The sequence below is a fragment of the Dermacentor andersoni genome, chromosome 1 (assembly GCF_023375885.2).
Source record: "Dermacentor andersoni chromosome 1, qqDerAnde1_hic_scaffold, whole genome shotgun sequence".
Taxonomy (NCBI): Eukaryota; Metazoa; Arthropoda; class Arachnida; order Ixodida; family Ixodidae; genus Dermacentor; species Dermacentor andersoni.
The window spans coordinates 129,788,349-129,813,662 of record NC_092814.1 but is presented as its reverse complement, the minus strand read 5'-3'; the positions used below and the strand labels follow the sequence as shown (position 1 = coordinate 129,813,662).

Sequence of the window (25,314 nt, the reverse complement as noted above, 5' to 3'; positions counted from 1 at the left end):
ACGGCTATCAGACCCGGAATCAGACGTCTGAGCGTTGCAATCAATGGCAGCAACTGAACGTTCCAGCGCTCGTGGCCGTTGCCCGTGCATCGAACGTCTTCGTCTTCTTTATTTGCAACAGTCCCTTCGACGCTTTGGAGCGTAAAGTGTATTTTCAAATTAATAAGATTTGAGTCCGGCGTCTTTTTAGTGGGTCTGGGCACCCGCCGCGGACGCGGTTCCAAGACCTTGTCTTCGACCCTTTGGAACATTTTTTTTTTCCACGTGGGAACACTACAAACGCGTAGATTGAAAAAGAGAGGGACTTAACACACACCACTACGCAATCACTGATTGCACTTATAATCAGATCACGGTGGAATTCCTATTCACTTTTTCACGTTTCTCCTATATCAAAAAACGTACTACCTGTGCGAAAAACGTTGTACCCCGTAAAGTTTCACATACATAAAAAAAAAAAAATTCGACAATTACGATACTGCCGATGGCGAAATTTGCGCGCTGCTCGATGTGTCTTTTCGTTTCGCCATATATTGCGGCAAATAATTTGCGACCGCAATCACCGCACCGACTGGCAGTGTGCCAATGCCACCAGCGCCTTCGCAGAGGGAGGGGAATTATGGTATCGCTGGCACGATGAGAGGCATCGGAGTGAGCTGTGGAAGAAGACGACGAACGCGCGAGCCGTGGCACGAGCGTGTTGGCGCAGTGACGCCGGGCGACGCCGACGCTCAACATAGTAACGTGCGCCTAAGAGAGGCGCTCTAAAACTGGAGGGGACTATGTTGCTGCTTTCTGCAGGAGCAGCAAGCAGGTTGGTTCAGCCAGAATGTTTAGCCATGGGATTTATGGTTAGTACATGGATATTCCTAAACTTTGTCCTAGGATTATACGGCTTCGTCGTCTAGCAAGCTGATCATTTTCAACAAGGAACCGCGTTATAAATAATTAAATGAACAATATTAAAATTGTCCGATAGCAGGATTCGAACACAGGATAGCACAGAAGCTCAATATCGAAACGATTGCGCCACAAATGGATGTGTTGACAACCGGCATGAACACCCTTAAAAATTACTCTTGGGTAAGGCCGCGTGATAAAACGTTTTGCGTGTTTCGATTTGGACACCTCGACAGGCAGGAACCGCAGCAATTAGTATCGGTTGTGCGTTTTCGCGCACTCTTATTGCCTTCTGCATTTAGAAAAAGTACACACTGCTTTAAATGGGAAGAAAGAAGGTTAACCGAGCGGCCCGATTTTTATTAGTCATATGCTTTACCAAACTTGGCGGCGGATGTAGAACATCCGCCGCCAAAGTATTGGTGTTAGTGTTGGTTGGCTTCTTGTGACATGACTAATAAAAATTGGGCCTCTCGGTTAACGCTCTTTCTTCCTATTTATTACATAACGAGGGTCTCGTTACATAAGGTATTACATTATGTATTACATACATAACGTATTACATAACGTATTATATAACGAGGGTGCAGCGGTGGCGTAGAGGTAGAGCATCCGCCTTGCATGCTAGAGGACCGTGGTTCAAATCCCGGTGCCGGGCAATTTTCCACCGAATTAAACGAACAAAAAATCCGTGTAAGGATATAGCTGGTAACATACAGGAATTCTGTAGCATTAACGAGAGGGTGGCAGGTTTTGTTCTGAAACTTAATAAGATGTGCAAATTGAATGTCGTACAAGCCTACGCCCCTACATCCAGTTATGATGACCAGGAAGTCGAAAGCTTTTATGAAGACGTGCAATGGGCGATGGGTAAAGTCAAAACAAAATACGCTATACTGGTGGACGACTTCAATGCCAGGGTAGGCAAGAAGCAGGCTGGAGACAAGTCAGTGGGGGAATATGGCATAGGTTCTAGGAATAGCAGGGGAGAGTTATTAGTACAGTTTGCAGAACGGAATAATATGCGGGTATTGAATACCTTGCTTCCGCAAGCAATGGGACGTGGAAGAGCCCGAATGGCGAGACTAGCTACAGAACAGATATTCGGTTTTAACTCAGGAAGAGGACCTTAGTGTTGAAGCAATGAACGACAATCTTATGGGCATCATTAAGGAGTGTGCAATAGAAGTCGGTGGTAACTTCGTTAGTCAGGACACCAGTAAGCTATCGCAGGAGACGAAAGATCTGATTAAGAAATGCCAATATATGAAAGCCTCTAACCCTACAGGTAGTATAGAACTTGCACAACTTTCGAAGTTAATCAACAAGCGTAAGACAGCTGATACAAGGAAGTATAATATGGATAGAATTGAACATGCTCTCAGGAACGGAGGAAGCCTAAAATCAGTGAAGAAACTAGGAGTACGCAAGAATCAGATGTATGCGTTAACAGAAAGAGCCGGCAATATCATTACTAATATGGATGAGATAGTTCAAGTGGCTGAGGAGTTCTATAGAGATATGTACTGCACCAGTGGCACCCACGACGATAATGGTAGAGAGAATAGACTAGATGAATTTGAAATCCCACAGGTAACGCCGGAAGAAGTAAAGAATGCCTTGGGAGCTATGCAAAAGGGAAAGGCAGCTGGGGAGGATCAGGTAACAGCAGATTTGTTGAAGGTTGCAGGGCAGATTGTTCTAGAAAAACTGGCCACCCTGTATACGCAATGCCTCATGATCTCGAGCGTACCGGAATCTTGGAAGAACGCTAGCATAATTCTAATCGATAAGAAAGGGGATGCCAAATTCTTGAAAAATTATAGACCGATGAGCTTACTGTCCGTGGGCTACAAAGTATTTACTAAGGTAATCACCAAGAGAATCAGGAACACCTTAGACTTCTGTTAACCAAAGGACCAGGCAGGATTCCGTAAAGGCTACTCAACAATAGACCATATTCACACTATCAATCAGGTGATAGAGAAATGTGCGGAATATATCTAACCCTTATATATATAGCTTTCATTGATTACGAGAAAGCGTTTGATTCAGTCGAAACCTCAGCAGTCATGGAGACATTACAGAATCAGGGTGTAGACGAACCGTATGTAAAAATACTGAAAGATATCTATAGCGGCTCCACAGCCACCGTAGTCCTCCATAAAGAAAGCAACAAAATCCCAATAAAGAAAGGCGTCAGGTAGGGAGATACGATCTCTCCAATGCCATTCACAGCGTTTTTACAGGAGGTATTCAGAGACCCGGATTGGGAAGAATTGGGGGTAAACGTTAATGGAGAATGCCTTAGTAACTTGCGATTCGCTGATGATATTGCCTTGCTTAGTAACACAGGGGATTAATTGCAATGCATGCTCACTGACCTGGAGAGGCAAAGCAGAAGGGTGGGCCTTAAAATTATCTGCAGAAAACTAAAGTAATGTTTAACAGTCTCGGAAGAGAACAGCAGTTTACGATTGGTAGCGAGAAACTGGAAGTGGTAAGGGAATACATCTACTTAGGGCAAGTAGTGACCGCGGATCCGGATCATGAAACTGAAATAATCAGAAGAATAAAAAGGGCTGGGGTACGTTAGGCAGGCATTCTCAGATCATGAACTGCAGGTTGGCATTATCCCTCAAGAGAAAAGTGTATAACAGCTGTGTCTTACCAGTACTCACGTACGGGGCAGAAACCTGGAGGCTTACAAAAACGGTTCTACTTAAATTGAGAACGACGCAACGAGCTATGGAAAGAAGAATCATGGGTGTAACATTAAGGGATAAGAAAAGAGCAGATTGGGTGAGGGAACGAACGCGAGTTAATGACATCTTAGTTGAAATCAAGAAAAAGAAATGGGCATGGGCAGGACATGTAATGAGGAGGGAAGATAACCGATGGTCATTAAGTGTTACGGACTGGATTCCAAGGGAAAGGAAGCGTAGCAGGGGGCGGCGGAACGTTAGGTGGGCGGATGAGATTAAGAAGTTTGCAGGGGCAACATGGCCGCAATTAGCACATGACCGGGGTAGTTGGGGAAATAGGGGAGTGGCCTTTGCCCTGCATTGGGCGGAACCAGGCTGATAATGATGATGATGATGATGGTGGTGGTGGTGGTGGTGTTGGTGGTCTCGAGCCTTTCTACCAGCGGTAACGAACTCTGGGGAATTGTTTCTTTTTTTGTTTGTAATTTTTTTTACTACTTGCGTTTAGCTTTTGCTCTCGTGTTTGTAACATTTGGACGATGCTTTTTAAGAGAGGGGCAATGACACATGTACTAATTTAACCCTTTTCCGGGGACTGCCTTTCACCCGCTAACAACTTAAGGTCATCACTCAGCCCGAGACGCGCCTGCATGATTTGTTACTTATTCGCATGTTATCTCTGGTTATATCTGTTGTGCATGTTCTTGCCTAACTTTGTCGAATCAGATTGTATTCGCGACACTATTTGTGTAGTACTTTCTGGAACATTCTGCAGCATTACTAATATGCCCATTCAGGCGCCCGTGCGACTTTCTGGAAGGCATGCGGGCACCAGCAATTACGTCGACATGTACGAAGAGTCATGTGCAAAAGCCGACGCGTTTGACCCGCAGATCAGATTTTCGACGATCGCCGACTGCGCTCGACGCTTTTGTTGTGCTTTGAGTGTAAACCTTTTTTCAAGGCACAGGTTCGCCCAATAAGGAGTTTCGTGGTTCACATTTCTTGCTACTTTGTGTTGCACCGTCAATATAACGTGGCAGTATTGCTGGTGTTGGCGTGCTCTGCTTTTTATTAATTCACATCTTCGCTCAATTTTCTGCGAATACTCATAGTGGAAGGAACAGCTCGGTAAAGAGAAATATTGGAAATTAAGCTTCATTTCCAACGGCATGGACAACTGCTACCTATAGCGAGTAAATATGTTGCTAACTGTTCACTTTGCTTCTACATTTGCTCTGCAAGCTAATACAGCGAAGCTGTTAGAGTGACTGGAAGTGCTCGAAAAGGTCAAGTGCATGTATTAGCGGCGTACGGGGAGGAATAAGTAATTCACGGAGTTTATATTGAGAGCAGAAAGGAGCGCTAAAGAGAAAATATATTCGAGTTGCTTTAATAAAGTCCCCTTCTAAGACGCTAAAAAGGTTGCTTTTACTGCGAGACGACGCTTGGAAAGCCAGAAAAGACGCGAAAACGAAACACAGGTAACGACGCTGCCTTAAAATTCCCGCACTAACTGGCCTATGACGTCATGAATTTTCACAGCGTCCTCTTGGGCTTCGTTAAGTCTTTGTTGGGGAACATGGGCTGCACTCTCAATTAAGCGAAAAACAGAACTTAGCAAGTTTGGAGAATTTTCACGTCACCAAAATGGCTCAACTCAAGTAAGTGGCTATATCTTAAAATGCGTGACCTTACTATGATGTATCGACCTCATGGGATTCAGGCGCGAGATGAAAAATAAATTTTGCCCTTCTATTTTCTCTTCTGGTCACCAACCTATATATATATTGTAAGGAAGATAACGAACGTGAGCGCAGAGTCAGCAGCATCGGCAGCATCAAGCGCGCAGAAGAGGCTCGAGCACTGTGCTCGGTGCATCCTTGAACAGGTTTCGATTTTCCCTCGCCTAAATTCATGTAACAAAATTTTAGATTTTTACCTCCATTTTCGGAACACATAAGCAAAGTCTGCCCGACTCTTGGCCAATCCCCGCGAGTGGGTAAGCGCCAATCTCATCAAGGACATCATCATCATCATCATCCTTGAACAGGCGGTCGCTATGAACCTCAATAAGTCCCCTTTATAAGTGGTGGCGCCGTGCGGGGTAACGTTCCACTCTACCATCCTAGAACTCCGTTCTCGAATGCTACCCTCTGCCATTTCGGACGCCGACCAGCAGACTCTTCCATCGCCACCCTCGCTTGCGCTGGCAACGTTCGCCAGCAGGAGCCTCCCATTTTCAGCGGAACCGACGACAACGACGTTGAAGAGTGGCTGTAGTCCTACGAACGGGTGAGCGTTCACAACAAATGGAATGACTCGGACAAGCTGGCTTACGTATCATTCTACTTCGCGGGTGTGGCCAGCTTCTGGTTCAGAAATCATGATAGAGATATCCGAACGTGCTCGGCGTTGAAGACGTCGATTACAGAAGTATTTGACCGACCCGCCGTCAGGAAACTCCGAGCCAAGCAGCGTTTGCGTACACGTGCACAGGACACGGGTGAGACATTCACCAGCTATATAGAAGACGTTCTCGATTTGTGCAGGCGCGTGATCGCTGCCATGACGGAAGCGGAAAAGATCAAGCACGTCATGAAGGGAATCGATGATGACGCATTCCAGATGCTTCTGGCCAAGGACCCGCGCACTGTTGGCGACGTTATCAGCTTGTGCCAGATCTATGATGAATTACGCAAGCAGCAAGCTGTGACAAGGCGACATCCCACACCAGATGCGGCGTCACTCTGCAGCCTGACCACCGCCCCCCCCCCCCCCCGTCGAACAAGCCTCCCTGATAACCCAAATCAAGGATTTCGTCCGCGAAGAAGTCGCACGACAGCTATCTCTGGTGTCCGTTACTCGGGGGTCTGCCAGCACTTTGCCGTCTCATCTCCGTAACGTGATCCATGAAGAGGTCGCGGAAACGCTGCCGGCTGTTCACCAGCAGGATGTCGTGGCTACACCAGTCACTTATGCTACGGTTGCTGCAATGGCCCCTCGCAGTGTGCCCGTGCGTCGCTTCCAGCAGGCTGTGCACCGCTCTCCCCCTCCCGTCCCCTGGACCACCACTACCGTCGCTAACCCGTGGCGCACGCCGGACAATCGCCCTATATGCTTCGCACGTAGGTATCCCGGTCATGTCGCAAGGTTCTGCCGCCGTCGATCGCAGGCGTTCGATAACGATCGACGAGTGCCCTTGAGTGCCCGTATTTTTCATCCACTTTAATTTACATTAATTTAACATTTCTTTATTTCATTTATTAAGCACAAGCAATTTCCCCTATGTTGTCCTTGGTGTCAGTGTTTGTTGGCTTCTCATGATATCACTAATAAAATCGGGCCCCTCGGTTAACCCCCTTTCTTCTCGTTCATTACACAACGAGGGTCTCGAATCCGGCTACATTGATGCCTTCAGGTAGCATATGTGGGTTTATTGACCAGTTGCCTTCAGCCAAAACGATCACGTTCTCGTGACGCCTGCGGCAAGAAGGACGTTCCACGTCCGCCGCTAAGGTCTGTGAGTGGTGGCGCTGGCTAACACTCCCAGGGTTCTACTAGGACACATAAATACCCAAGAAGGTGGATGGGGAAACAGCGCCGCAGTAGCTTAATTGGTAGAGCATCGCACGCGAAATGCGAAGGTTGTTGGTTCGGTTCCCACCTGCGGCAAGTAGTTTTTTCATCCACTTTAACTTACATTAATTTATGGTTTCTTTATTTCATTTATTAAGCACAAGTAATTTCCCCTATGTTGTCATTGGTGTCAGTGTTTGTTGGCTTCTCATGATATATATATATATATATATATATATATATATATATATATATATATATATATATATCATGTGTGTGTGTGTGTGTATTACCGCGCTATTAATGATACTACAGCTATTCAAGAATACCTACACACTCTAAACTAATTTAATAGTTGTCTTTAGTGGAATGAATAGCGGTGCGTAAGATATATTCTATATAAGTATTCTTCCCTTCTTACCTTCTGCCGTCCGATTCATGGCCGATCCCTCGTATCCCTAGGGTTGAGCCATATCCGTAGGGACCAAACGAAACCAAACCGAGCGTGCCTGCAGAGTGATTCCGAGCGATCGTGCAGCTTGAACGATGCTTCTTTCTTTGCGTGGACACCTGCCGCGGTGGGTGAGGGTCTATGGAGCTTTGCTGCTGAGCACAGGGCCCAGTGGCGTGAAATTAAAATAAATAAATAAATAAATAAATAAATAAATAAATAAATAAACTTGTTTGCCGAAATTTCGATGGGTGTAAAGGAACCCCAATTGGTTCAAACAAATTCCTAGCCACGTACCACAGCGTCTATCACAGCCCAAGCTTAGACTTATGGACGTAAGCGTCCCCATTCATTCGTCGGTCAGCTTTCATGCTATTTCTACTTTCCTGCGACGCAGCCCACACATGTTGAGAAATACACGTTACAGGAATTACCCCAAATGGGAAAGTGCCATTATAGGTAGCTTAAGTGTTCATTGTGCATGTATTGTTTTCTCCAGAACATGGTTCAGTCCGAACGACCCAGCACAGCCCCGACTACGGCGCTCAGCAGCCCGATCTAGCCTTAATAATTTTCACTTATCAAGGTTGAGCTTCCTTTTTTTTTTATTGATATGATATAAAGGAGATGTTGGCGCGCAATTTAAGGCGCCGGCTACTCCTTATCTCTTGGGTGGTTCCGTCATACATCATTCCGGGTTCAAGGTTACATATTAAATAATCTTTTCACACAAGCACCAGGACTTATCATGCAACGTTTCCACAGGAAGACGATGACGTAAGGAACACATGGTACATACAATATAAAATGTAAATGTCTCCACACTTATGTAGACGAGTCTCAAATGTACAAACGATACTGTCGCCTAATAACACATTGTATAGTCAGCGGGTGGTACATACATAGTGTAAATCTACTATCACATACAGTCACAACAGAACAGTCAACATAACATAATTCCCAAACAGATGCATATATAGAGTGACATTGTGATGAAGGTTGAGCTTACTCTCTTTAAGCGGAACTTGTCCCAAAGACAGCAGAAACGAAACGCTTGCATGAGGGATTGATTCAGCAAAATGGGTTTTCCGGACAAGCGTACAGCGTTCGAGTAGATGAACAGCATTATAGATAGCCTCGATTTGCAGCTTGCAGCTGCAAATCGAGCTGCAGAAGATTGCAGCTTGTGGCTGCAATCTTCACTAACCTTTACCAGACTTTAAGGGTAGGCATACACGTTCTTGGGCAAGTAGTCTCCTGACACCAACGTCGCGCCCTTCGCTACCTTTTTCGCGACAGAAATCAAAACTAACTTAAACAATGACACACCAAAATCAAGACTAGGAGAGCCAACGAGCCACAGCAGATCACACGTTGACACAAACAGCTACGTCGGTGGAAATTATATGTTGAGCTGAACCAAGATATCGTATCTAGTTTTCCAGTATCGTGTAATCGAGACCTGATAACTGGTAGGACCCATAAAAAATAAGGATTATGGTGTTGTACGTGCCACAACCACGATCTGATTATGAGGCACGTCGTAGTGGGGGTATCCGGAATAATATGGCCCTCCTGGAGTTCTTTAGCGGGCACCTAAATCTAAGTACACGGGAGTTGGCATATCGCCTCCATCGAAATGCAGCCGCCGTGGCCGGAATTTGATCCCGCCACCTCGAGTTTAGCAGCCCAACACCACAGCCACTAAGCAACCACGGCGGGTGGGTAGGGCCGATAGGATACCGACGCCGTAAAAGCCGTAAACGGTATACAGTGAAATGCCTATATTACGAAGTGTTGGGACCTCCAAAATTCTTCCTTATAAAGGTCACTTCTTGTAACGTTCGCCCACCGTATCGCTCGCCATAAAGCAAGCTAAGTACGTTGAGCAAGATGAAATATTTAAGCTGAATCAGACAGGCTAGTGAAATATCTCGCAAGTTTCTTGCGCACACTCCTTCCGGTAGGATGTGCGACTACAGCGGACCTTAATTTGCCGAGGTTCAGGGCATGCTCCGCGGAGAAACGCGGGAGCGACGTAAAGTAAATTTGCACATCGCCAAATCCCGCTGTCTCCTCCCTTGCCGTCAGAATTATAGATTTCGGTGCAGGCTCTTAATCACTGTTGCTTCCTTTGACAATGGCGTCCTTTCTGCCCTAGATGGATTTGAAGATGTCCTCGTTCGCCAGTTGCGATTGGATCATGTCGTCATCATCAACTTGGGCGCATTTGTCAGCCGTAGTACCTGCTGTTGTGTGAAAAGCCACGTACGCACTGAAAGATTCCTGGAATATTACAGCAGGACTGTAAAACTCTCTGATATTGTCACGTTCGTCAACTGCACCGTTACCGTTTCCGTTAGCGCTAACGCAGCTCAGTGGAAGTCTGCTGAAGGCAGTGTCATCACGTGTACGTGGCTATTGTTGTAAAGCTACGAAAGCCACAATGCATTCGTTGTACAAGCATATTCGTTGTAGTGGTCTTCGTTGTAGAGAAGTTCACAATGCATGGGAAGGTTATAAGTTTGGCCCGGACATAATCAACCCTTTGTTATGTAGAGAATTTTGTTGCAGAGGTGTTCGCTGTGGAGGCGTCCGATTTAAATACAGATATAGACAAATCTATCAGATATATTGGCCATTTCCGCGGAGCAGTTTGTTCTAGAGAAACGAGATGACGCTTTCGGCTGCGCGCGGCACGTCGCCTTAGCGACAGCGCACGAATACGAAACCGTTACCCCTTCCACCTTGCTTCTATGCGATCAGCTGTCGCAAACGTAACTGAGTTTTCGCTAACGCACCGTGCTGCAATCATGCCGCATTGAAGACGTGTGCAGTAGTTGGCAGCTACAATAGTGACCGGCATATTAAAAAATGGAGTGAATCTGTGTAGCCAAGTTCGCGGACCATCACTGCAACTGTCCGTACATGTTACCGGCACTTCGAGATGTGCTGCTTTCTTCGAGGATACAGAAGCTTGCACATCCGCCAGCGTTGTATCGCTACCCTTCTAGTGCTTCAGCCCCCGAACGTCGGCAAGAGTGAGTACTGCTCGTTAAACAATGACAAATGGAGCAGCGCCGCTTCCTGTCGCAGTGTGTTTCGCGAACAGTATCTACAAACATCCACCTCAATTTGCACGGAATCTTACGCCCACTCTATCGCCAACGTGTAGATTGGTGAGTGGGCGCACACTTGAATATATGCGAACCATATACGCACAAATGACGGACTACATCGATAGCGCACGAATGGTCGAAGCTGAATGTTTCGTGACAGTGCACGATACTGCTACTAGCAATACAAGTCGATATACAAGTACTACGATACAAGTGTAACGATAATGCATCCTTGCTACAATGTATTACATTGTACGTTTCAATGTACGGCTACGTTTCAAGCCTTGCGTGCAGCAAGAACAAATCTATCGGAACTGAGCAGACCCGCGTGCGATTAGGCAGAAATAATCAGATAGTGACCGCACCAAGGCAATTTACGGAGTCAGAAATGTGTCATGCCGCTGCTTCAACATATCTGCCAAATAAAGAACGAATAGGAAAACACATTATTCCTGATTTTTCTTTTATTCACAAGTTTTCCAGTTTACTTACAGAAAACCATAAGGGTCAGGACTAAAGGCGCTAGCATGCGCCTGACTGAGGCCCTAACCCCTGTACAATTTGCGCTCCAGCGAAGCAATCAGGACAGCGTAGGAATGAGGAGAAAAGGAAAAAAAGAGTACGAGGTATAGGAACAAGGAATTTATGAGGCAACATCGAGAAAAACTTATACACTACAAGCTGAGAAAAACAAACACACGATGTGCACCCAAACAACAGCATGAACTACATAGATTGGGCGAAAAAAGAAAGTCCCGATTTGCAGCAGTACGCATTCGGTAACAAACATTTCGTGAGCGGGAAGTTTGATAGTTTGGAATACATGTTTAGCCTGGCTCTTAGAACAAGCATATTATACGCTGCTCACGCCTTTCGGGTATAGCCTAATCACCTTCAAAAATACTTTTGCATCTTCTCTCAAGGTGTGGCCAACGCTTCGTGTCGTCCACCCAGTCACCGTCTACGATATCGCCGGAAACAGAGGTTTGCTAAGCCGCACCGGCATCATACACACCTATTGTAAACGCGAAGGCAACGGAGGATGTTGAGGCAAGCAATGGACGCGTCACCCCGAGATCAGACCTGGCAGCGCCCACGGGGTTGCCGCGAAGATGGTCAATACATCGCAAAAGCATTATTTATTTATTTATTTATTTATTTATTCATTTAATATTGCCAGCATTCATAACGACCGTTCTTTACTAAACCGAGCGTTATGTCGGTATGAACTGGAGTTGAGTTCTGCATGACGTCTTTAATCTAGCTGCCGTTGCAAGCATTCTTATGCCATCGATAACGACTGATGTCACCGGGTTTTACAAGAAGTATTGATAGGAATCATGAGGGTGATGATGATGATGATGATCAGCAGCAGCAGCAGCGTCATCATCAGCCTATTTTGTGTCTGGTGCAGTACGAAGGCCTCTCCCTGCGGTCTCCAATTACCCCTGTCCTGCGGCAACCGATTCCAACTAGGGACTGCGAATTTCTTAATTTCGTTGCCCCACCTAGTCTTCTGCGGTCTTCGACTGCGCTTTCCTTCTCTTGGTACCCTTTCCATAACCCTTATGGTCCACCGGTTATCTAACCTACGCATTACATGACCTGCCCAGCTCCATTTTCTTCTTTTTATGTCAATTAGAATATCGGCTATCCTTGTTTGCTCTCTGATCCACACCGATATCTTGCTGTCTCTTAACGTTATGCCTAGCATTCTTCGTTCCATCACTCTTTGCTGCGGTCCTTAACTTGTTCTCAAGCTTCTTTGTCAGTCTTCAAGTATTTGCCCCATATATCAGCACCAGTAGAATGCATTCATTGTACACCTTTCTGTTCAATGATAATGGTAAGCTTCCCGTAAGGATCTGGCCATGTCTGCTGTATGCGCTCCAACACGCTCTTATTATTCGGTGAATTTCCTTCTCATGATCAGGGTCCCCTGTTTGTAGTTGACCTAGGTAAACGTACCACTTCACAGACTCTATAGGCTGACTGGCGATCCCGAACTCTTGTTCCCTTGCTCGGCTATTGATCCTTATCTTTATTTTCTGCACATTAATCCTCAACACCACTCTTACACTCTCTCTGTTAAGGTCCTCAATCATTTGTTGTAACGCGTCTGCAGTGTTGCTGAATAGAACAATGTCATCGGCAAACTGAAGGTTGCTGAGATATTCACCGTCGATCTTTACTCCTAAGGCTTCCCAGTTTAATAGCTTGAATACCACTTCCAGGAACCCAGTGAATAGCATTAGCAAAGTGCTTGGTGTAACAATCGAATGCCCTCAGCCAAGTTTCCCAGCGGGTGATAACATTATAAACAACACAAAACTACGACAAAACACGAAAACGTCATTTTTAGGCTCTGAAACTCTAAGATAGGCACTAACATCGAAATAAGCATTTATAGGCACGGTAAATGTGCCACTACAATGTTTCTAGACCCCGTACATCGTGCTCATATGTTACATAGGCACAATAAGGATGTAAGGACAAAATGGGCTTTTTGCCTGAACTTCCGGTTTCTACTCATGACCTATCACGACTCAGTAGCGTTTGGTGTCATAATCATGAGCTTAACTAAATATATCAAAGGTATTAGGCCGTATTTTTTGCGTTCAACCAGTCAGTGCCGAGTATGTATGCACGTCGTGCAATGGAGAAGGCGGATAAGCACGTTATCTGCGTCAAAACATCAGAAGACTATGCTGATGTAGGAGAGAAGAGTGGGTGGGATGATTTCATTGTACAGATCTTGCTGTTTATTTCATTATTCCAGAATTAATATAGCGTTCCCTCGGTCGTCACACACGTCACGGGTATCCTAGCATCTTGTGGCCCGTGAACGACAGCAGATGATTGGAGGGCTCAGACTTGCAAATGAAGTGTATTGCGAGAATGAAGTCATTTGACATTGCCCAGGTAGAAACGAAATGCAAATGTGCCCGTGCACCGTGCATTGGGTGCACGTTAAACAGCCCCGACCTCGGCAGTCAAAATTTATCGGAAGTCGCGCCGTTACGGCGTGCCTCGTAATTATATCGTGGTCTTAGCGATTAAAATTCCAAAATATAATTTTTTAACTTTCATCCGTTACTCCCTGATGTACTTATTATAGCCTCTGCCCCTCAGAGTAATGTTTGTCTGTGTTAACACTGAGATGTATGGGCACAATAATCACACGAATCAGAACTGTAAGACGTCGCAGAATATGGCACGTAACATTATTTATCTACGGTGAGCAGAAACTAAGAGCTACTATACCTGCTGTTAAGAGCGTGCACGTGAAATATGGCACAGCGTTGGGCCTTTCTCGAGTGGAGAACCACGAGCCACTATCTCGTCACCCGCGTCATATTCAAGTCACGGCTGGATTGCTCACCCCAAAACAACGCCCTGTCACGGTTCATGTGTCCTGTGTAAGCTCGCAGTGACGTTACCGCGACCCCATTGGCCGCGGCGTAGCCGGTTCCTCACTTACAATAAGTCTCTTACACGCTTGTTTAGTCGCACTCGAGCGTACCACGTTGCCAAATTAGCGTCGCGTGTGTTCTTAACTGAGCGCCAGGATGCTGTGGAGTTAGCTCTACCTCTCTCCGATCTTCAAACGACATGAGTGATTGGTTACTTATCTGTGCCATGAGAGACGTCGCCGTATATAGGGGGCTTTGTAATAATTTCGACCACCTGCTTTTCTTTGACACGATCAGTTTCCCATAACCTAAAGGGCAATTTGTCATCAATACATAATTCATAAAATATCACAAGTGAAAACGAGCGCATCTACTTAGAACGAATGTTGCAATTAGTATCAGTTTTGAGATGAGCGTAGTCAAACTTGAGGTAGAACTTCACTGTTGTTCAACTTACCTCTTTAACAAGACGAATTTTTATGCAGTGAAACTCGGCAGTTACTGGAACACCAATGCGTTCTGTCGCAAACTTTGGGAACGCGCCTCTCGATACTCGTGTCATGCTCAGAATTCAAGTGGATATGACTGTCGAAGTCATCGCCTAAAATTCTTTAATGGAATACGAGTCGTGAAAAAAAGCTGAAAAGTTAATTAGCGATAATTTGTTTTTTAGTGACAGATCGATTTTGACTTCCACTATAAGCAATGTCGGCGTCTGAGAGAAATTCAGTTTAAGTAGCATTGTGCTATATGCCACTGGTGCATCTTAATAGTTCTGTTCACGAAAAAAAGGGGAAAAAATAAAGGTATAGTGATATCTGTCTTAGAATGTACGGATAACACATATATTTTATTTATTTAAATACATCATCAGATTGTCCTCCTTTCTTTCCCTCCGCTTTTGTAGTTTTGGAGATTGTGATTTAAACACTTCCTCAAGTACATCTGATTCAGTGTATTGAATGCTGCAATGTGCATTTGACCAGACCTATAGACGACACGTTGTTTCTGCATGTCTAGTGAGCGCATAACGAGGCAGACACCCGTGTGCATGGTAACGTCTTCGACTACGGCGTATCGGGTGATGATCAGAAACACAACACTCGTGCTGAGTTATTTCCCGTGTTACAATGCTGCTCGGTAAAATTCGCGCATTCCGACAAGATACGTCGTAAATAACTGGTGAGAGACCACCATTATTTACCAAGCGACCACAACACGATCAACACCGCAGTCGCCAAGTCAACCGCGTGCCTCTACATCATCCATGTGCTTGCCACAAGTCTAAGCGGAGGCAGTCCGCCCTTCACGCGTGTACGTACGCTGACCCGAGCGCAGGCCACGCCTTCGTTCACTGCGTATCTGGAAGTACTACTGCTCATGCGAAGTGGCCAATAAAGAAGCAAAAAGGGGGAGGGGAAAAGAGGGAAAACTGGAGGTGCTACATCTACTCGTACGTGCTCGTACTCCGCAGTGTTACGGTTACCGATTAGTAGAGCATCAGAAGGGCAGCAACTATGTGCGAGGCACAGCTTGGGAGTGCTATGAGATCTGGTTCTGCCCGTCAATAGTTGATCGCAAAACGAGTGTTCCGTGAGGAAAGCAGGTCCATCATAGCAAATGGCTGCGCTCAGGCAAGAGCGGTCGGGCAAGCGGTGTCGCGAAATCATACAGCAAACGCCTGGAGACACAAATATCGCGCCTTCGCGCTCCCAAATCAGGTTTAGATTATACGAGTTGATCATCTGTAAGTTTTTTGTCGAATGTTTAAGAAATCGTCTGCGGCAGGTAGCATAATTTTGGTCATCGAACCGGATTACTCAAAGAGGCGGACATTATTAACACAAAGAACTGCCTAACAAAAAATCACTGATTAACTTCTCCATTATTTTACGGCACATATTGTAATTTACGAATTGTAACAGGTGAGGTTGCAAGATGTATGCCCTGGAAATGGATTTCCAGCATGACACCACTTTCGGGATATGATTTCCCAAACTGTGGGACGAAATACGTGGGCGTTCCAGTTACTTTTGTGCTTCAATGCATGAAAGAGCGTTTTGTTCGAAAAGTAAATGGAATAACAGCGAATTTTTACGGCGTTTGATGACGCATATCTCCAAACTGGTGTCATTTTGGCAATTCATTGCACGTAGACACGCCTTCCAAGCGCGCTGGCTACAATTCGTAAATTGCAATACGTGCCGTGCGGTAATTAGTAAAGAGGTTCATAAGTGAGTTTTCGTTAATTCTTTGAATATGCGTATCGATTTCACATGCTAGTGGAGTTCGCCGCTCGAAATAATCCTTGTGTTATCTACAACAGGCGGTTTTCAAAAAATTCCCCGAAACTCGAAAATGATCGCCGCGTAGATTGCATGACGCGGCAACACTGCGAACATGGCCGGGTAGTCTGCAATGTGCATATTAGCGACAGCCGGCCGGCCAAGGACAAAAGAAATACAGGGTAAAATTATTGAAAATAGGGCTCGTAGTGTGCGCAAGAATGCAAAATTACGATGAACTGTCCCGAACTTTGTCTGCGGATGACCCTTATCATCGATAATTGTGCATTGAATGCCAAATAAGGTGCGGCAAAGTGTTATAAAGCAAGCCAAGTGCGGCCGGATGGTTGCCGCTTCAGAGAGTGCGCTGTTGTTCGAAGAAGCTCACGCAAGGAAGTATTAAGGCTGTATACGAAGACAGTCATGAATATACTCCCGCGTAGAACGGTCTAGCCAGGTCGTGAAAGACGCAGAAGAATACAGAAAGCATAAATGTGTTTTAACGTTTGTACTCATCGTACTCAAACACATCGTACACATCGATCGCTCCGAGTCGAAACGGCTGCTATCAGACGGTAATTAACGTCCAGGCAGCCTGAAACTTTCTCTCCAGATATCCGCGTATGGTCATACGCCGAGAATTGCAGACAACGACCCCCTGCAGAGTTAGGTTGAAGAGGTATGGGATGCCTCCCACACGCACCTATATTATCGGGCAGCTCAAGCTGCATGGTGCAGGGTCTAGGGAACTACACACGCCGGACAATGTGCATGCCATGCCGCATGATTAGTACGCCTAGTCTTCAAGGGTGCTGTGACACATTTTGACAGAGGACACCAAAAGCACCCGGTATATCATTACAGACTGGCAGATTATTCTTCATTAACTCCCTCGGTGAACTAGTTCTCCGAAAAAGACGAATTACCAGCGAAAAAAGTTGTAGTTGAATGCCACACTTTTAATTTTGCCATCGTCAAAACTATATAGAGGCACATGAAGAGATCCATTTAGTTCACTTCAAAGTTATAGATCTCAAATCATCTCGAGCAACGCGCCTTGGTTGGCGACGCAGTGAACAGCGCCGCGAAATCGTGGTGTCGCCCTTATGCGCCCGGTGCCCAGTTGCTCACGACGAGCTCTTCGATCACTGTGCTGTGTGACACCAAGTTGGCGAGAATGTAGCAAGAGTCAACCATCGAGAACTGTCTGTGAACGTGGATTTGGCGCTGCGCGCGGAGTGCGGTGTATCAGAGCGCCTCAGTCCCTCGACCTCAGTCACGTCGATCCAGTTCTCGAGGAAGATGAGTGCGAACTGAGTTTTACAATTGCCGAGTAGCTCGCACAGCATGGAGCTGCACACCGAAATTCGAGAAGCCATCGTGTCGAGCGTAGTCACCGGGGAGTGGAGCGTTTCGGTGAGGTACCTGGGCGAATAGTATTCCAGCTGGTAGTGGATCACCTTGACGTAAGACGTGTAGGGCCTCAACCGGAGACCATCCCGGAACAAAGTGGTTTTGCGAGATGCGTGACTCGCATAGCTCCAAGAACTTGATGAGGCGCAGCTTCATGAGCACCCGCTGGACTCTCACGAACGAGTACCTGCGCTGTATGTTGGACGACACAGGAACCACACGTCTGTGCAAATAGGTTAAGACCAGTCGTCCTGCACTAACTGCTCGTAGCTCAAAGTTGAGCAACAGGAATTCGTTCAACAGGGAGAGCTCCGCGAGAAGGAAGCCGATGTTGGCGTCGCTGGCTGTGCGCCAGTTGTCGTGGCTTACCCGGCGATGGCTCAGGATGCTTCGCAGGTAGCGCATGTTTGAGACGAGCTGGTTCACCGGCAGGCGTAGGGCGGGACAACTGCCGACCAGGTACGCGATGTACTCGCGCAGACGGTCGCTGCTTCTGCACCTGCCGAGCATCTCGCACAGCATGTGCAAGGCGAAGAAGCGCACGCTCATGATCTCCAGCGTGACGAGCGTGGTCGCCGCGGAGCGGAGCGCGTCGACGAGGTCCTTGGGCAGGTAGTCGTCCGAGCGGTCGCGGTGCAACTTGACGTTCCCCAGGTTGCAGCTCAGCCAGAAGCCGTGCAGCAAGAGGAAGTGATTGTGGGTGACGTGCGACTCACTCGATTCCACGAAGTTGATGCAGTAGCGCTTCATGAGCAACCAGTGGACCACCCCGAACGAGTACCGGTGTTGCATGTTGAACGCGTCGGAAACCAGGCGACTGCGCAGACACGCCAGGGCCAGCTCTCCAGGACGGACTTCGCGTAGCTCGAAGTTGATGACCGACGGAAATTCGTTCCTTATAGGACGCTCCGCGAGGAGGAAGTAGCCGTTCGCCGTGTTGCTCATGCACGACATGTCGTGGTTCACCCGGCGATGGCTCAGTATGCTCCAGTGGTAGCGCAAGTCCGAAAAGAGTTCGTTGACCGACAGGAACTGGCTGGGGCAGTTGGCGACGAAGCACGCGGCGTACTTGCGCTTGCGGATGCTCCATGGTCCGACATCGCAGACGCTTTCTTTGGAACATCGCTGTCGCCTCAGGTTCATCAGCATCATCCACCGCGGAGCTCGAGCGTTGCCAGGTTGGACGCTGTCAAAGACGAAATCCCTGGAACGTCGGCCTGCACGCTGCATTGTGCCTTGCTCGGTGGACGTAAGGGTCCAGGGCTTCGGTACCTATAGGAATCGAGCGAAATTACGGCGATCAGACCCGGAACCAGACGTTTGCCTGTTGCGATCAATGGCAGCAACTGTACGTGCCAACGCTCGTGGCCGTTTCCCGCGAATCGAACGTCTTCGTCTTCTTTATTTGCAACAGCCCCTTCGCTGCTCTGGGACATTTTTTTCTGCATGAAAAGAATACAAACGCGCAGATTGAAAACGAGAGGGACTTGACGAAGACAATCACACAAGTGCTGTTTGTACTTATAATTGGGTCATGGTGGAATTTTTATTCACTTTTTCACGTTTCTTCTATATCAAAGAACGTACTACCTGAGCAAAAAAGGTGTGCCCCATAGAGTTTCATACATTTAAAATAGAGGGTGCTCTGGTGCTAGTGTCTACAAGAACTGCAAGAAAGGGGGTTCAGCCAGAATGGGTAGGTAAATGATAGTTAGTACATGGATTTGCCTAAACTTCATAATTGTGGCTTTACATGGCTTCGTGAATGTGCAAACTGGTAATCTTCAACAAAGAACCACATTTGAAATAATTAAATGAACAGGAATATAATTGTCCGACAGCAGCATTCAAACAAAGGATAGCATGGAAGGCTGATATCAAAACAATTACGCCACGGATGCATGCGTTGACAACCGGCATGAACACCCTTAATAATTTATCTCTGGTAAGCCAGTGCGATGAAACGCTGGGAGTGTTTTGATTTGGCCCCGAGAAGCGGAACCACTGCAATTAGTAGCGATTTTGCGTTTTCGTACAGTCTTATTGCCAGCTGCATTTAGAAAGAGTATAGATTGCTTTGAAATTTAGGCAAATCAAGGCAGATAAAGCGTAATAAAGAAAACTAAAAAACGTCGAAACCCACAAACACGAAGTTTAGACATGTCCATATACTAACCACCATTACCATAGTAGCTGATCGATTGCAGCATAAGAGTTTCCTCTAGTAATGGTTACAGGAATATTATTTGAAAACGTATATACATTTAACAGGAAAGGGGAAGCGAGGAGCAGGCTGGCAACTGCCACCGGAAGGGGCACAACGCCTGCCTACTCTTCAGCATGGAGGTGACAGCAACACAGAAATGGAAGATAGGAAGGAGGGCAGGAAAGAGGAAAGGAAGAGCAACACGGCAAATCTCAAAGAATAAAGTAGAACACGCAGTACACGTCGGAAGCCCTATGGGTAGACACACACACACTGTGCGGACTTACAGTCAGTCAGCGCAGTGTGTGTGTGTGGTTCCTCATTTGTGCCCCGTATTGAAGCGCTGTTCTTTCTCTGAAGGTATACCTTGTTTATATTTTGTGAAAATGAGGCGCATGTCATGGGTAACGCGCACGCTAAGTACAAAGTATGAGGGTTAATTACAGCCTTTACATTAAGGTACGTATCCAAGCTTCCCGCAACGCTATAGGTGTGTTTTACGAATGGCGCAGAATTTAGCCCACCGCACGGAGAAAGTGCAATTGTCATTAAGATCCAATATGGTGAAAGTGGGGAAAACGCTATGGATAGTGAGCATGTGAAGTTAAATGCGAGTTGTTCAATTATAGTCATTGTAAAAATTGCGTCAGCAGGTGCTTGAAAGAGAGAGTAAGTCGTTATTCCCTGTTCCCCTTTGTCTTACTATAACTACGCATGACACCAAGTTTACATTCACTGGAAATAAGGCCCCATATTAGGCCTGATATTTGGAAAACATGTTTAACGTTTCTTGTGCAATTACAATTAGTTCAACCAATTACTCAATGCTCGATCGTTTTTTGCCCATTTTCATGCATTTCACGAGGCTCGTGATGTTTACCTGATGACCTCGGCGAACTAAACGAGGGACCTGTTTTGTATTTGGTGACACTAGGGAGGGGGGATATGTAGGCAAAGTTCTTCAGAGTGTAAATCGTGGCCTTTCGAGTAAATTACGTATGCAAGTGCTCCGAACAGTTATAAATCATATCATAAGAAGCCAATATACGATGACACCATGGACAACATAGGGAAACTTACTTGTACTTAGTAAATGAATGAAAGAAATGATAAATTAATGGAAATTAATGTGGATGGAAAAACAACTTGCCGCAGGTGGGGAACGATCCCATGTCTTCGCATTACGCGTACGATGCTCTACCAATTGAGCTACCGCGGCGCCGTTTTCCCATCCACTTTCTTGGGTATTTATGTTTGCTACTAAAACTAGCCCTGGGAGTGTTGGCCAGCGCCACCACTCACAAACCTTGGCGGCGGATGTGGAACATCCTTTCTGCCGCAGGTGTCACGAGTACGTGACGCCTCAACATTATTTCTTTTTCGAGTAGGCAACGCTAACGGCTGGCAAATGAACTGTTTAAATATTTACAATTATCAGCGATGAAAACATCGCCACTTACATACAGAAGTATATGTGAGTTATGCGAGTTCTACATGTTTTATGCTACTTGGACATAACGTGCGCGAACAATTCCGCTCATGAAGCGCGTAAATAACTAAAATTCACTGATTAAGCTAGCAAGCAACAATTTTGGGGGCATGTTGTAATGCGAAATTGAAGCCATCTAGCATGCATTCGCCAGCGATCTCGTACCTTGAACCAATTTCGAGAAATACGCCCTGAACTAATGTGGTGTATTGATTTGGCCTTCTATTTAACACTTATCATGACTGCACGTTTCGACAGTACAGCAGAGCGTTAACTGCTAATACAGCTACAACTTATCAAAAGTTCTGGCAGTGACAAGCAGTAAGGTAGTTGTTTTGTAAACGCCATCTGCTCCGCAGCCTGCACTTCATTCCATAGCCTATTTCAAACAATTATGTAGTTTAAGAAGTACTGTTTTATGAATTCTGTTAATCGATTTAAGGTTCACAATAAAAAAAACTCATATCTATAAAAATATTTCTAGATGAACACATAGAAGACGACGCGCACGTCTGACATCACAGAAACTCCCTGAGGCAGGCTCGACGCCAGCTGAACCGTCCGAAAAGACTTCTTTTCATAAACCCTATATATATATATATATATATATATATATATATATATAGTTATATATATATATATAGTTCGCCCAGCGTAAAGTTATTAAAGTAGCGTCACTCAACTGTGCGTTACAATATATATATATATATATATATAGCCTCAGCCGATTCCAACTAGCGCCCGCGAATTTCCTAATTTCATCGCTCCACCTAGTCTTTCGGGCGTTCCCGCCAGCGTCAATTCCGCGAGCAGACGTTCTTTTTCCTAGTCTTTTGTCGTCCTCGATTGCGTTTCCCTTCTCTTGGTACCCATTCTGTCACCCTTATGGGCCAAGGATTGTCTAATCTGCGCATTACGTGACCTGCCCAGCGCCATTTTGGTCTCTTAATGTCTATTAGAATATCGTCTATACCAGTTTGCTCTCTGATCCAAACCGCTCTCTTTCTGTCTCTTAACGTTATGAATAGCAATCTGCGTTCCATCGCTCTTTGCACGGTCCTTAACTTGTTCTCAAGCTTCCTTGTCACTCTCCAAGTTTCTGCCCCATATGTCAGCACTGGTAAAATGCACTGATTGTAAACCTTCCTTTTCAATGCTAATGGCAAGCTTCCAGTCAGGAGCTGACAATGACTGCCGTATGCGATCCAACCCATTTTAATTCTTCTATGAGTTTCCTTGTCATGATCAGGGTTCCCTGTGATCAGTTGACCTACGTAAACGTACTCCTTCACAGATTCTGGAAGCTGACTGGCGATCCTGAACTCTTGTTCCTTGGCCGGCTATTCATCATTATCTTTGCCTTCTGCATATTAATCTTCAACCCCACTCTTACATTCTCTATGTTAAGGTCCTCAATCATTTGTTGTAACTCATCTGCATTGTTGCTTAATAGAACAATGTCATCGGCAAACCGAAAATTGCTGAGATATCCACCGTCGATCTTTACTCCTAAGCCTTACCAGTTTAATAGCTTGAATACTTCTTCCAAGCACGCAGTGAATAGCATTGGAGAGATTGTGTCTCCCTGTCTTACCCCTTTCTTTATAGGTATCTTCCTGCTTTTCTTGTGTAGAATTAAGGTAGCTGAAGAATCTCTGAAGATATTTTCCAAGGTATTTACGTAAGCATTCTGTACTCCTTGATTATGTAAGGCCTCTATGACTGCTGGTATCTCTGCTGAATCAAATGCCTTTACGTAATCTATGAAACCCATATAGAGAGGCTGATTGTACTCTGCGGATTACTTATTACCTGATTGATGATATGAACGTGATGGATGTGACATATATATATATATATATATATATATATATATATATATATATATATATATATATATTGCGCACTTAATGATGCCCATAACATTGTCGTTCATTGCTTCAACACTATGGTCCTCTTCCTGGGTTAAAGCCGAATACCTGTTCTGTAGCTTGATCCGGAATTCCTCTAGTTTCCCTCTTACCACTAACTCATTGATTGGCTTCTTATGTACCAGTTTCTTCCGTTCCCTCCTCAAGTCAAGGCTAATTCGAGTTCTTACCATCCTATGGTCACTGCAGCGCACCTTGCCGAGCACGTCTACATCTTGTATGATGCCAGGGTTCGCGCAGAGTATGAAGTCGAGTATGAAGTCGATGAAGTCGCGCAGAGTATGAAGTCGCAGTCGATGAAGTCGAGTATGAAGTCGATATGAAGGCGCAATAGAAGTCGGTGGTAACGCCGTTAAACAGGAAACCAGTAAGCTATCGCAGGAGACGAAAGATCTGATCAAGAAACGCCAATGTATGAAAGCCTCTAACCCTACAGCTAGAATAGAACTGGCAGAACTTTCTAAGTTAATCAACAAGCGTAAGACAGCGGACATAAGGAACTATAATATGGATAGAATTGAACAGGCTCTCAGGAACGGAGGAAGCCTAAAAGCAGTGAAGAAGAAACTAGGAATAGGCAAGAATCAGATGTGTGCGTTAAGAGACAAAGCCGGCAATATCGTTACTAATATGGATGAGATAGTTCAAGTGGCTGAAGAGTTTTATAGAGATTTATACAGTACCAGTAACACCCACGACGATAAGGTGAGAGAGAATAGGCTAGAGGAACTTGAAATCCCACAAGTAACACCGGAAGAGGGAAAGAACGCCTTGGGAGCTATACAAAGGGGGAAGGCAGCTGGGGAGGATCAGGTAACAGCAGATTTGTTGAAGGATGGTGGGAACACTGTCCTAGAAAGATTGGCCGCCCTATATACACAATGCCTCATGACCTCGAACGTACCGGAATCTTGGAAGAACGCTAACATAATCCTAATCCATAAGAAAGGGGACGCCAAAGACTTGAAAAATTATAGATCGATCAGCTTACTGTCCGTTGCCTACAAAGTATTTACTAAGGTAATCGCAAATAGAATCAGGAATACCTTAGACTTCTGTCAACCAAAGGACCAGGCAGGATTCCGTAAAGGCTACTCAACAATAGACCATATTCACACTATCAATCAGGTGATAGAGAAATGTGCGGAATATAACCAACCCTTATATATAGCCTTCATTGATTACGAAAAAGCATTTGATTCAGTCGAAACCTCAGCAGTCATGAAGGCACAACGGAATCAGGGTGTAGATGAGCCATATGTAAAGATACTGGAAGATATCTATAGCGGTTCCACAGCCACCGTAATCCTCCACAAAGAAAGCAACAAAATCCCAATAAAGAAAGGCGTCAGACAGGGAGATACGATATCTCCAATGCTATTCACAGCATGTTTACAGGAGGTATTCGGAGACCTGGAGTGGGAAGAATTGGGGATAAAATTTGATGGAGAATACCTTAGCAACTTGCGATTCGCTGATGATATTGCCTTGCTTAGTAACTCAGGAGACCAATTGCAATGCATGCTCACTGACCTGGAGAGGCAAAGCAGAAGGGTGGGTCTGAAAATTAATCTACAGAAAACTAAAGTAATGTTTAACAGTCTCGGAAGAGAACAGCAGTTTACGATAGGTAGCGAGGCACTGGAAGTGGTAGGGGAATACATCTACTTAGGGCAGGTAGTGACCACGGATCCGGATCATGAGACTGAAATAACCAGAAGAATAAGAATGGGCTGGGGTGCGTTTGGCAGGCATTCTCAAATCATGAACAGCAGGTTGCCACTATCCCTCAAGAGGAAAGTGTATAACAGCTGTGTCTTACC

At 45.6% G+C, this 25,314-nt stretch overlaps 1 non-coding gene across 1 annotated transcript; it reads right to left on the bottom strand.

Annotated features, from left to right (window-relative positions):
* Positions 1 to 21,218: 21,218 nt before the first annotated feature.
* Positions 21,219 to 21,290, bottom strand: TRNAT-CGU (transfer RNA threonine (anticodon CGU)). The gene has a single exon. It is a non-coding gene; the product is annotated as a tRNA-Thr (tRNA).
* Positions 21,291 to 25,314: the final 4,024 nt, after the last annotated feature.